The sequence below is a fragment of the Lissotriton helveticus genome, chromosome 1_2, assembly GCF_964261635.1.
Source record: "Lissotriton helveticus chromosome 1_2, aLisHel1.1, whole genome shotgun sequence".
In the NCBI taxonomy this organism is placed as follows: domain Eukaryota; kingdom Metazoa; phylum Chordata; class Amphibia; order Caudata; family Salamandridae; genus Lissotriton; species Lissotriton helveticus.
This window is the reverse complement of record NC_136058.1, coordinates 102,776,808-102,790,314: the sequence shown is the minus strand read 5'-3', so window position 1 is coordinate 102,790,314 and position 13,507 is coordinate 102,776,808. Positions and strand designations below refer to the sequence as shown.

The 13,507-nt window shown below is 45.6% G+C and overlaps 1 protein-coding gene across 14 annotated transcripts in view; it reads right to left on the bottom strand.

Moving 5' to 3' along the window:
• DOCK7 (dedicator of cytokinesis 7) overlaps nt 1-13,507 on the bottom strand; it is an 870,736-nt gene that overhangs the window by 478,953 nt on the left and 378,276 nt on the right. The gene's annotated exons all lie outside the window — the stretch shown is intronic.

The window sequence follows — 13,507 nt, the reverse complement described above, 5'->3', positions numbered from 1 at the left end:
TTTTTCTTACCCCTTAAACTTTAGAATGCATTTCCTCCCCTTAAGTTGTACGGCTCAGATTCTCTTCCGCCTTTGCTCTTATAGCAACTGACTTCTCTATCTTGACTGGTTTCCTGAACAATCCAGCCTCGTTTATAAATTCCCACATTGGAATTATTGTGCCATCTTAAATTACGTACATTGAGCATCTTGATTAAGGTGCTACAAAAAACACTAAATACAATACAAACAAAATCCCATTCAAAAAAGGTATGATAATGATCGTCTCAGGTGTATAATGAAACTATTCAAAATATGTGTACAGGTGGCCCCAGAATAAGTTGAGTACAGCAAAATGACATATGACCACTGGAGCCTAAATATAATATGACAAAATCATGAGAGACAGTTCTTGAACAGATAAACTAGAGCAGTCATGCTTTCAACCCACTTCTTCATGCATAATAAACAAGCATTAGAAATGCAATCGGGCTCGGATTTATTTGAGTTTGAGCTAATGGCTAATGGCATTGTAAAGAAGGCATTGTAAAGAAGAAGCACATTTTGGGAAGGCAATTGTTTTCGACTTCTATATACTAAAGCCTTGATGTCTGTTGAAGAGCGAGTGTCAATTAAATGAGATTTAAGTAGTGTTCCTGGTACATTTGTAGCACGGATTGCATTTATACAAAACATGGTTTGCTAATTCCATTCCAAGAAATATGTGGTTTATGTTTAACAATTTTCAGTGTATGGCAAACAGGTTTGCCATTAGCTAAAGCATCCTATAGCTTGACTACTATTTAATAACATTTATTTCTTTATTTTCTCTAGTGGATTCCCTTGGAGACAGCCTCTTGTAGCCTCGTCTATTCTCCCACGAGTCAAAGTTGATGCAACCCTTTTTTTGTTGCTGTCAGTCCCTAATGATTTGAGTTTATTGCAAAAATGCACCTGTTGCTCCATTTCTATTTCGCAGAACACTAAGAGGCACGCCGGCACGGTAGCAATCAAATTAAAAATTATAATAATGATAATAACTCTTTGTATACTCAAAAGGATGTTAGCTCTTTTTTAAAACTGAATGTTTTAATTCAAATATAAATTTGAAAACTATGCAATCAGAAAAAAAGACGTGATTAAATCGTTTCTGCTCTTTCCCATTTCCTTGTATACTCTTTGTTGTAACCTTCAGGCGAGTCTTCTGCAGGTCACACGACTGCTGGGTGAACTTTATGCGCACCTATGCTGCTCAGCGCATCCTGTGCATGTTTTAAGAGGTATTTTGACGTCCGTGACTTCTTGACCAATAGCGGTAATCTTTCCCTGTGCCCTCTTTGTAGTAGCAAAGTTTGCTTGGTGCTAATTCCACTTCTTTATTTTAAGATCGCCTGCTGCCTTTAACGTGCCCGGAACCTTGCTGACTATAGGTTCGAAAAACAACTTACCTACAGAAGTCTGCAAACAATGGTCCTTAAAGAAGCAGTTCTACATGTAAAATCGAAAATATCAAATTGATTTAATGGATTGCGGATATCATGAGAATTTTAAACATATATTTATACTGAGGACTGACCTATGCATTTACTTTGACAATAACGTCTCCCGCTTTAACACTCTGAAGCGACCGAAGGTCGACGCGCAAACACTCAGCCCAACTTCTGAGCCTGGAGAAGTGCTCCATCGCGCGCTGGAAAACGTTGAATGTTTCACGCTGATTATTATGAAAATACATCATTATTATTTCCAAATGCCATGCAGCAGCTCCCCGGGCCGGCAGGAAGGAGCCGCACACGGCGTATATGCCTGTGTGCACGTGAGGAGGACGCGCGCCCGACAAACACACTGCTAGATGGTGAACGCGCGCGCACCGTCTGCAATGCATTACACGGCCACCCTGACAGCTCCTAATTATAATTAATGTACTTCTTTGCGCGAGCACGCACGAAATATGCCTCAAAATGGCGGAACAAAACTACATTTACCCTATCACTTCAAGCCTATTAAAAAGAAAACACAAGGAAGACGAATCACTGACCAGATGACAGAAAACGCTAAGGAATGTCTGGAATTTCTCTCTCCAAGGCCCTCTTCTTCTTTTTTTTCTCCTTTAACATTAGTTCTCAAACTCCTCCCCTTCAGGGGGAGGAGTCCGAGCCCTAAAAATTGGATACTGATTGTGGGAGAGACAGCAACCTTCTAATACAAATATTTTCCACTAACTGTATCTCATCACATTTCTTATAGCCCCACATATCACTACCATATCTAGCAATTGAAGCGCCACAAAGAGCCATGCTCAAATTGTTTATATACAGGGTGAATAATAGGGGGGCCAATATACAGTCCTGGCTTACCCTTTTATGTATTTTTATAGGCGCTGTTAATGACCAAACAAGATGAAATCCTACTGAAGCAGTTAGATACAAATGGGGCTTGTGTAAGAAATTCGCCAAGTTCCTATCAAGGCCTATATTGCTTAGTATCTTCCCTAGTTTTGCCCTGTTAACTCAATCAAAGGCCGGGGATAAGTCCATGAAGGCTGAGTACATCTGACCTCTTTCGGCCACAGTATACATTCCAATTATCAAATCTAAATTCAAGCACTAATTTTACCTTTCCCTTGTCTAAAACCATACTGGAAAGGGGAGATGACGTTTTTGTTCTAGCCAATCAGCTAGCCTAGCCCGGATCACGGACCCCAGGATCTTAGCGGAGGAAACTATCAGGGAAATTGGTCTGTAACATATTGGATCGAACCTGTCTACCTTCTTGAATACAGAATACAGGTATAAATTATAGATATTTGCCATGATATAGTAGGCCCCGATCTCCAGGCTGCATTAAATGCATGTGTCAAAATTTTAACCCAGGCTTCCTTTTCGTCATTAAATAAATTGACCGGAACCCAGTCGGGTCAGTAGCCTTGTTTTTGGACACAGAGGCAATGGGTAGTCATGCATACAACATACAAAGTTCACAATTTAAATTTACTCTGCAAGCTAGCAACTTGAACACACAAAAATGTGTCTTATTCTGGCAAAATCTTTAACCATGTCATTTTCAACTAAAGCACTGTTACCCACAGTTCAGAATCTTACCATATCCAGAAGTGCTTTCAAGAGCATGAACTTTCACATAATCTCTCTAAGGAAATGTATCTAACTTGATCACAGTGAAAGTAAATATCGGAGAACAATCTCTGATGGCATCTGATTAACAATACATATCATTCTCTTTTCCTCTTCCAACTCATTCCTCATTCCATTGTTTTTTCTTCAGTATCTGAAACAAGGATAGTGACCCATCTTTGTTCAAGGTCAATTAAATCATATTACTATGATTATACGTTATATCAACCTGCTGATACCACTAATCATTTTAAGCAATACCACCTTAAACCAAAAGATTATCATCATATTATTAAAAGTCCAACTGTGGAACTGAGAGAGTCTTAGAACATTTGCCCCATTGCAAATCTGCTCCTGTGGCAAACACACTAACAAAGTCATAGCTCCCAGAAGCAGACACATAAGGAAAGACAAACTAGATCCTAGGTATTACAGAGCGTTCCTGAGAGAGATTTAAAGAAGAGAACATGAGTGATTAGACAAAATGTGGAGGTGAAAAAGTGAAATTTAGAAGAAACTTTTCAAACTGTAAACTAGGAACTGTTCAAATTATAAACTAAGAACCAAGACTATCAGACCTTTGCTGTCTTTTTAAAAGTGTTTGCTGTCACTCAGTTAACTTGTTTTCCTTCTCATAGATCATATCTTGACTCTATACCTATTTTTCATTATATATTTTGCAACTCTCTCCAGGTGCTCACCTTTTTTGTCTTTGATGCTCTTTGTGGCTAGGAGCACACATATAGTGTACAAACTACTTAGAGAGATGTACATTTTCCTTTATCTTTCCCATCTCCTGTGGAAGCCACACTAGGCACAACCAATAGCCTTGCTTTGATTTTCTGCAGGAGGCCATCCAACATAATTAAGCGCACAGGCAGACACAATCAGGTATCATATGAATAAACCCTGGATTCTTCCTGTTAACCTCTTGTTACACTGAGCATTAAGGTTCTCCTTGTTATATATTTCTTGCGTGGGTTGCTCCCCTTAATAAATAAAGTTTGTCTTTGAATGGCTTTGGCTGTAAAAGTAGTCTTCTCCTCTAAATTACTTAGAGATCTCTTCACTGGCTCTTATCTATCATTTTAGAAGTAATTTCTGCATAAATCCATTTTCTCACACATTTACTTTACTGCTTTTATCCATGTATATTTATTTTTGGGGGGGGACCAATTTTATTCATTTTCATTGCGATACAGAATTTACAATACTGAATTAGGTGACAATATTCATATGCATGGGACATTTTTACCTTCCCAGTATGTGGTAAAGGAGCAGCCGGTTCAGTTCTTAAATGTGAGAACAATAACATTGTCAACTTTTAGATCACAGCAATGATTCACACCACATTGGTTTAGGCCATAAAGCTAGTGAACCCCATGACATGTTTACCCCCTCAGCACTCCTTAATGATTAGCATAGTGAATGGTGTGCTGTTTTCCGTATTTCACCTCCCCCCCACCTACCATTACAGCAGGCAGGTTCATAACTCCTAGTGGATAGAACCCGGGTCTGTTGAAGTGAGACCTGTTGATCACTCACTGGCAGGACAGCGAGCAGTCCTACATGAAGAATAAAAGATGAGAGATGTACTGTGTAGAAAAGAGACCACACACCACTGTAGGTTAAATACTTTATTGAAGATGAATCAGAACGACATCCATAGCCTGCCAGTTAGGTACTCATCAGGAGTGCGTCTTGGAATGTTGACAACACAGAGGGTCAGCCCAACCGGGGCAGAACGGAGGGGGGGAACGGAATGTACCAACATTACATTTTAGGTAAATACAACACATCTCCTACCCCATAGCGGAAACAGCACACCAGGGTATCTGCACGAGATGTAGAATTTCAGTCTTTACATTTTAGGTAAATACAACACACTGCATCTAATCTATCAGGGAATCTTTGAATTTGTGGATATCTTGCAGTAGTCATTCCATAAGGTGGCTACGGGGACCTTACGCAGCCCCCGAACCTCTTCCTTCCTCAGTGCTGCTGCTTCAGTCTTGCCCCACTTAAATGTGGCTAGGCACCAGTGGCGTATAGTTGGAAGGGTGTGTGCCTACCAACCATAGTTGTAGAAATCGGTTAGTTGTGCATGTGCTTTTCTCCTTTTGAATGTAACCAATAACACCCCTTCCATGGTGAGAACATACTTGCTGCCAGTCACTACCAACATTGCCTGCAACCCCCGCCAAGGTCCATGGCCGACGTCAGCTCCACAACATGTGCACTATATCAGCATTCAGTGCGCGACACATGGGGCAGAGTGGAGAAGATCCATACATTTTATGCAGGCTCGCATGGGTAAGGTAGGCCCTGTGAAGACTATTGTGCTGTTTATACTGGAATTTAGCATTACAGGACACTTTCTTTGGATACTGAATGACCTTTTCCCAATCTGTGGGTGTTAAGTCTCGGCCTATAACCCTTTCCCAGCATTGATGTGTCACCTGTAAAGGGTCTAGCGTGGTGTGTGCTAATGCCCATGCGAACCAGGTAATGAACCTATGCCCTTTACCCACAATTTGATGAGTATGCATAAGCGGGTGTTGCTCTAGTTCAGAGTCTGTGATGCCGCACAACAGACCCAGTTGAGCCAACAGTTTGCCATTGGTTAGCATGTGTCCAGCTGGAAGTTCACATTCCTCCTGCAACTGGGCAAAGGAAATAAGCGCACAACCACGGAACAAGTCACCCAGCGTCCCCACCACTGCCTCAGCCATTCCCTCCCATCCAAGTGATGCACAAAATGGGTCAATAGTGTTCAGTTTGATTTTCGAGGAGTACAGAGTGATTGACGGCATGAGTCATACCCCTCTACAGTAGCTTCTGTATGCTGCAGCAGTAAGATGGTGGACTCTCGGTGGAGCTTGGGGGCAGCATATGGTCAACCACTGCCTGTGCCCAGGCTACAGTTGGCTGACCTAGCTCTTCTGTCTAATGCCCTGCAAGACATCTCGCAGGCCACTGCGCCTGCGCTGCCAGATAATAATGCTCGAAGTTGGGTGCCCCCAACCACCCCCATCTACGGGTAGTTGTAACTTCCTGAGTGCAACTTGTCTCCTCTCCCTATTCCATATGAAGGTTCACAGTGTGACCTGTAGGGCCCGAAAAGTGGATTGTGAGATATGCACTGGGAAGTTTATGAAAGAAATACAGGATGCGGGGGAGCATCATCCTTTTAGATAGCATTAGTCTCCCTTGAACCGCGAGTGGCAAGGTGCTCCAAAATATCATCTGAGGGGACATGAAGGATATGGCTCTTGTAAGGTTCCCATCGATGAGATCTTGCATATCGTGGCACATGCAGATCTCCAAGTATCAGAACATGCTAGGCTCCCATTTTAATAAGTGGGTGTCTACCATTAGTTGTTGCCGAGGACAGCCTGCTCAAAGTGGGAAAGCACACGACTTGGACCAGTTTACGCCAAGCCCCGAGGCCTTACGAAACTCCTCAAGGGTCTCTGCAATCCCAGTGATCCCTTACTGGATGTCTCGGATATAGATGAGTAGGTCATCTGCAAAAAAAGAGACTGTGTGCACACCCTCAGTCAGGGGGATTGCCCACTCCTACCTGTGTTGTCAGAGCAGTTGGGCTAGCAGCTCCAACGCAAGAGCGAATAAAAGTGGTGAGAGGGGTCATCCTTGGCGGGTTCCTCTACTCACTGTAAACAGAGGTGAGATAAGTTGACGGGCCGTGGGTTCAGTGTAAAAGAGCCGGATGATTCCCTGCAGTCGGCGGGTGATACTCCGCATGCTCAGGACAGCAAGAAAAATGTTAGCCCTAGTTCACCGTATCAAATGCCTTTTCTAAATATAAGACTAGGCAGGCCGCGTACAGACCATGGGCTGGGGCTAGCTCCATTACTCTGTGTAGGCGCTGGACACGGAGAGCAGTAGTTCATCCAGGAATGAAACCATTTGGTCTGAGTGCAACAGATGAGGCATGTGTTCCAAGAGACGAACCGCTATGATCTTACTGAGCAGTTCATAATCCGTTCTCAACATGAATAATGGATGATAACAAGTAACATCCATCTGGTTCCCGTCGGGCTTGGGTAAGGATCTCAGGAATGATTTGCGAAGAGACTGCGGAAGGCAACCCTCCATGAGCGCACCCAGGTACAGCTCCAGCAATTTGGGGGCTAAGAGTAACTCACAGGTTTTGTAGAACTCAACAGGCAATCCGTCAAGGCCTGCGGTCTTCTGCATGGCAGCACCTCAGATTGCACCACAGATTTCCTGAAGAGTAAGAGGAGCATTCAGAGCCTCCCTATCCAGGGGATATAGGGTGGGTAATCCTATATCATATAGGAACTCGTCAATGTGTACCTGCTGATCAATGGGTGGTGGGTCATATATCAATTAATAGTGTGTTACAAATATGGATGTCAGTTTGAGCAGTAAGTGTATGAGTCTGGGATACCCTAATCAGCGTAATGGGGCCTGTGAGCGTCACACTGCGGAGGATCCACGCCAGCAATCGGCCTGATTTGTCTCAGTCAGCATGCATTTTGGACTGACAGGCCTTAAAGTCCAGGTAGCACAACTGTTTTATCAGGTGTGCATGATGCCTGAGGGCCTCAATTAAGGTGCGTTACTCGGCAGGGTTTGAGCGGGCTGCTACTTCAAGTGGTCCCTGGGACACTTCGGTTTGCACACGGTCACTATGCAAAACTGCTCTAGCCCCTACCACCGCCCGAATGCATTGACCCCTGATTACAAATTTGAGCGCCTCCCATTCGATTTGTTCGACGTGGCTGAACCCCAGTTGGCCTTGAAATAATGTGCTACGACCTCTCTTGTCTCCTCCCTGAAGACCTTGTCTTCTAACATAGTCAGCTGAAGCCGCCAAATGGAAACTAAGGGTCTCGGCATCCTCCATCCAAAAGATAACTGTAGTGGGTTATGGTCAGATAATGTTTTCCCAAGGTACTCAGCACCGGTAACCTGTGTTTGGAGAGTGGAGTGAAAGTATGAGGTCTATCCACATGTACAGGTCATAGGGGGCTGAATAATAACAGTACTCCAGAGTCCCGGGTGTGGGACTCGCCAACTGTCATGCAGGGACCAATGAGAAAGCCATTGAGTAAGGCGGGTGGCAGCTGTCACCACCAGTGAGGTTAGCAGGAGATGTGACCGGTCTATCCGCCGATCGAGGATGAAATTAAAATCTCTCCCCAGGATCCAGGGTATGTGAGACCAACAGGTAAAAACTTAGTATAGGCATGCCAGAATGGGTGACTGAGCAGTTTGGTGCATAGATAATCCCCAGCAACAGTGGTTTGCCATCCAGTTGGCCCTCCACCAATACGTGGAGCCCCTCCCGGTCTATCTCCTCAGCCGTAAGTCGAATTGGAACCCCTGGGGGACCCATATGAGTGCTCCACTCGCAAATCCAGGGATAAGTAGACCCTCAGTAGCACTTCTGTAAGCGGCATTCCTCACCTTTGGCAATATGAGTTTCTTGGAGGCGAGCTATCTGTACTCCCCGTCGCCATATGTACCGTTGCACTGCATGTTATTTCCAGGTTGTCCCCATCATCTTCGCATTCCATGTTAGTATGCCCACTTTAGCCATAGTCAATCGGTGTGTGGGGAGAGTCAGAGTGGGGGGGACTGGTCAGCACAGAGGAATAAGGAGGCGTGGAGGATTGTGCAAACATTGTCTACGTGTTACATTTTGCAAGAAGCAACCACATGTAGTAACCACTTGTACTCTGTGTTGTGCATACTAGAAGAAAACCCAGCAATCTGCAACTGTGTAGTCTGAAAGAGTTATAAACGGGCATTCTCATAAAGGAGTGGGACAGCAGAGCGGGTACACTGTAGGATGGTTTCCTTGCCTCGATAATTAATCACCCTTGCCACCACCGCCTAGGGGGAGCTCCCATAGGTAGCTTGCAAGCTGGGACCCAAAGGGCATGCTCAATCAGAAAGTGAGGCAATAATTTCATGGGGGCCACTGGCCTCAGCAGCCAGCCCTCGAAGAATTGTGTGGAGTCGGGCCCCGCAGCCCCTTCCGGAAAGCCCACAATGCGGAGGTTGTTGCAGCGGGACCGCCCTTCAGAGTCCTCTGTGCTGCCTTCAAGTTCCTGGACTTTAGCAGTGAGAGATCGGACATTGCTTTTTAAGTCTCTTAGGCCAGGTTACAATTCTGTTATTGCATTCTCCACGTTGTCGACTTGGGTCTTCAGCTTCTTTTGTCCTCCCAAAGCAGCCCCACGTCAATTGCAAATAAATCAGCCAGACCACGAAGGTCCTGTCTTGGGTCTACAATCGCTTATAGTACCTAGTCTCATTTTTCCTCCGTAGGGAACTTTAGAGAGGCTTCCTAGCTGGGTGCCTTGTCTAGGCGGTTCATGGTTTCCGCTCACTGGCGCCTCAAGGGCTGAGGGCCTCCAACTCCTCTTCTCCGCATGGCGTGTACGAAGCCACAAACGCTGTGGAAGCTAGATAGCAAGTCCCACGCTGGGGAGTTTGGACTCCACTGAAGGGGAACTTTCATGTCGACATACATTTACCGGTGAGACCCACAAGGCCCTTGGACACCCCCAGAAAACCAGGTGCCGCGGAGGCACACACAGTCTCCGCAGGGACCCACCTCTCGCATGGGCAACCTTTGTCATGTATCTCACACACCTTCAACAGCAATGATGTTGCCCCTTCCAGCAGGTGTACAGAGTGTCATGGCACACAGAAAAATTGCAAAGACCCTGCCATGTAGTACTGGCCGACCTCAGCAGCGTCTGGACAAGGAGGGCATGAGCAGTCTGGTCTTCCCTGCCAAGCAAAAAAACTTCCCCCGTTCGCCGTATCCTGGGAAAGGGGTGGGTGAAGAGAAATGGAGAGGGCAGGTAGAGGCACAGGCGCTCTACCCTTTACGGAGTAGTCCCACGCCGGTAAAAGCTCCCTCTATGGTGTGGATGCGGTAGGCTGCCGCCCGTCAGATGGCGTCCTCTGTGGGTGACAAGGTGGTTGCCCCAGGGGTATAGCAAGACATCAGAGTCTCCATTAGGACAGCATCTCTGGGTGTCGCACTACTATACCTCCCCCAAATTCCAGTCAGGCCTCTAAGTGCACTTGGCATCCATCATGGTTGTTCCTTATAGAACTAGAGAGTCCATGAGGCCCTTATCGTCCAGGAAGTGTCCGCACGCATCAGTGCCTCGAGGGCATTGGTGATACGGATCAATTCTTAATGGACCCCCGGACAGCTGTGTAAGTGTCTCTGCTGGGGACCGTAGAACATAGCCCATATTCAATGCACCTCACGCTCCCAAAGCTGGGGGACCGCTCCACAGAGCACTTGCCTGCTGGTGATCAGGGTTACTCGCTGTGGCTCCTCGCCTGCACCGCTGCTGCCTCCTGAGCCCCCAGCACAGAACCCAAGCACTGGGAGCAGCTCCCCTCAGGGCCCAAGCAGGTTGCCGGGCTCCAATTGGTTTCAGTGGCAGCCCGACAATGAATTCGGCAATCCGCTCACATCTGCTGAAAATGACCCCTCACTCCAGCTCGCTCACTCTGGACTGCAGCCGCCAACCAGGCCCATTCTGTGGTCCTCGACTGCTGCATGGTCCCAGCAAGCCTATGCACCAGGCTACTGGCAGAGCGGTGCTGTCGTCCCTGGGCCTTGCCGGTGGTTCACCTGTGTTTCAAAGTGAAACCGTCAGCATTGCATGCCCTAACATGCAGGTCCGACATCAGGCATGGGGCCAATGCTCAGCTGCTTTTGGGTCACGACTGCCACGATGCAGCCGAAGATGACACGCCCTGCTGTGACCAGAACCGAGACTCTGCCATCTCAGGGAAGAATCAGGAGGCGCTGCAGTGTCTCCATGTCCTGCTCTGAAACACAAGCAGGCTGCAGCGGCACGGATTGCAATGATAGTGTACGGATCGTGAGTCGTGGATGCGGAGCTTCACTAACTCGCGTACGCCATCTTCACGGGCAAGCCATGCCCCCACCAAACCCCCCATCTGTGTATATTGATTGACTTGTTTAGATCTCACTTTTCTAGATGCTCTGACATCTTGCGGCCCAATATTCTAGCGTTAGAAATCCTGCAGTGGTGCAAGAATTGTTAATATTTGGCCGCACAATCCCACAATCAGTGGACATGAAACCCAAAAATAAATCATGAAATTCACCAATTTAAATACAATGTACACCCATACTCATACCCCAGTTTATGGTTTGTTCTTTTGTAGACAGCTTTCAGGTTTTTGTTTTTGTTTTACTGCCTTTGGATAAGAGGTGTACCAAGCAAGTTGGGGCATGGGCATATTTGATGGTGATGTAGAGCATGCTTTTCATTTGAAATTATTCTCTCGGTACAGTTAATAAAAGGTCATTTGGTTCAAATGCACATTTGCACACTTGGTGAAAATTCCACGTGAATGACTCCTGGGAATCAATATGGTATCAATTTACCATAAGAACCCCTGTGACTGCAACCTAAACAACTATTCGTATGACATTTCAGCCATTATCTTTGTGAATCGGGGTCAAAATGTTTTTGGATTCAGTACTCTCTTCACCTGGCAAGGAGTCATGTAAAGTTCATAAAGGAGCAGTATGTTCTGTCCTGACATTAGGCCAGTATTACCCTAGGGTCTGTGAACATAAATAGAGATAAGAAACAGAGACAAGGTTTCAAACCTTTATTGTGGTGTTTCAACAAGTGGTTTACTTTCTCCACTCCCGTGATATTACGTCACCATATAGAGGTAGGTATGCACAGGATGTAGTCTCTTGGGTCTATCCCCATCTATTATCCTGTATCACACAGTGCAGCGGTAGGTTTAGCACTGGTACAGTCTTGTCTCTCCCATTTGTCTGGGTTCTCTTGACTTTCCCAGTGTGGGCAGAAAATGTAGGAAGATAGGGTACCCTACCATCATGACACCTGTTCTCCCCCTGTTATGCCCACTTCCTCTAAATTACCACCCACACCATGCCATGCTGTCTCCTTGGACTTATAACTGACTAACCTATGACAACCCCTCCCCCATTCTTTGTCAGATTAATTATCAAGTTACATTGTGTGATGGAGGCTTTGGTCTCTGCCCCTTCCATGCCCTGACCCTTGGTAGGAAGCCGTGACCTGTGGTCTCTTGCCTCCCTCAGTTCACGGATATAGCAAGGCAGGTTCCACCCAATGACTGGTGGCAGACCTTTAATCCTACATTTTAATGTTTTGTTTTCCCTGCACCTGCTGGACCGGTCTCCCAAACATCCTAACACAGCATGCTCATCCTTAACCTGCAAGAAAAATCCTGACCAGCATACCAACTCACGGCATCCCCAGGTGAGCCATGCCAAAGCACATTTCTATGCAACCAAACACCTCTGTAACTTTGCATTTCATTTGGAGTTGTCACTGAGCCACTTTTTCCAATGCAGTCCCTGCAAATCGTAGCTTTCACAATCGAGATTCCTCAGGCTTTGTCGGATACCAACCTTGGCAAGTACCGTCTCCCGCATGTTACATCCAATTATCACTAACATCTTAGTCAGGCAAGTGGCCACCCAATTTCTTTACAATTGAAACCTGGGGAAGCTGGAGCAACAGGTGGTAGATAACAAGGATAGCAGATAAAGTCAAGCTAATTCAACTTAGGTTTTGACATTATTATTAGACCTTTATTTTTAATCATAAAATGAAAAGACTTTACCTGGGAAACGTGCTATGTGACTATGTCACTAAAAGAAAAGGTTAGGTCAAGAGAGTTACCATCAGTGGTGCAGCAAGTGGAGTAGCACGGGGGCTTTCGATTCTGAAGGTCCTACTGCATCCAAATTATGGCTATCTTTTGCCACTCAATAGGAGGATAGGCAGGCATGTTTTACTTGTTTGCATTAGAGCCTATGGAACCCTTGATACACCACTGGGCTACACCAAGGTTTTAGGTATCAAAGCATATTGCAGGGGCTCAACAATGTAGTGCACTATTCACATGTGTGTTTTTTCACTTCACCTACTGGCCTTCTAAATGTATCTTCACCTCTAAAATAGAAATCCCCATAAAAAGAATCCGGATTTCCAAGAAGATATGCCCCTATTTACTACCTGTGGCAGACCTTTCCTTTTGAATACGTCTGGGGAGGGCAAATAATGGGGAATTGGTGGAAAACACTGGGGTAGGAGTAGTTTCTGTCCTGTAACTCCAGTTCTGTAGTAGGGGTATCTCTGTTATAGTCATAATCTAGTGAATAGTCCCGCCCATGTGCGTGGACCCCGGAGCAATCAAAAATAATCTCTTACAGTGTCGAAAAATGCAGAACTGCACAGACACTTAAGAGAGAATTTAAAGACAGATAATGCAGCCTAAAAAGGCTACACTGTCCAGTACTTCAACTAGAAATTCCACCACAAAAATCCACA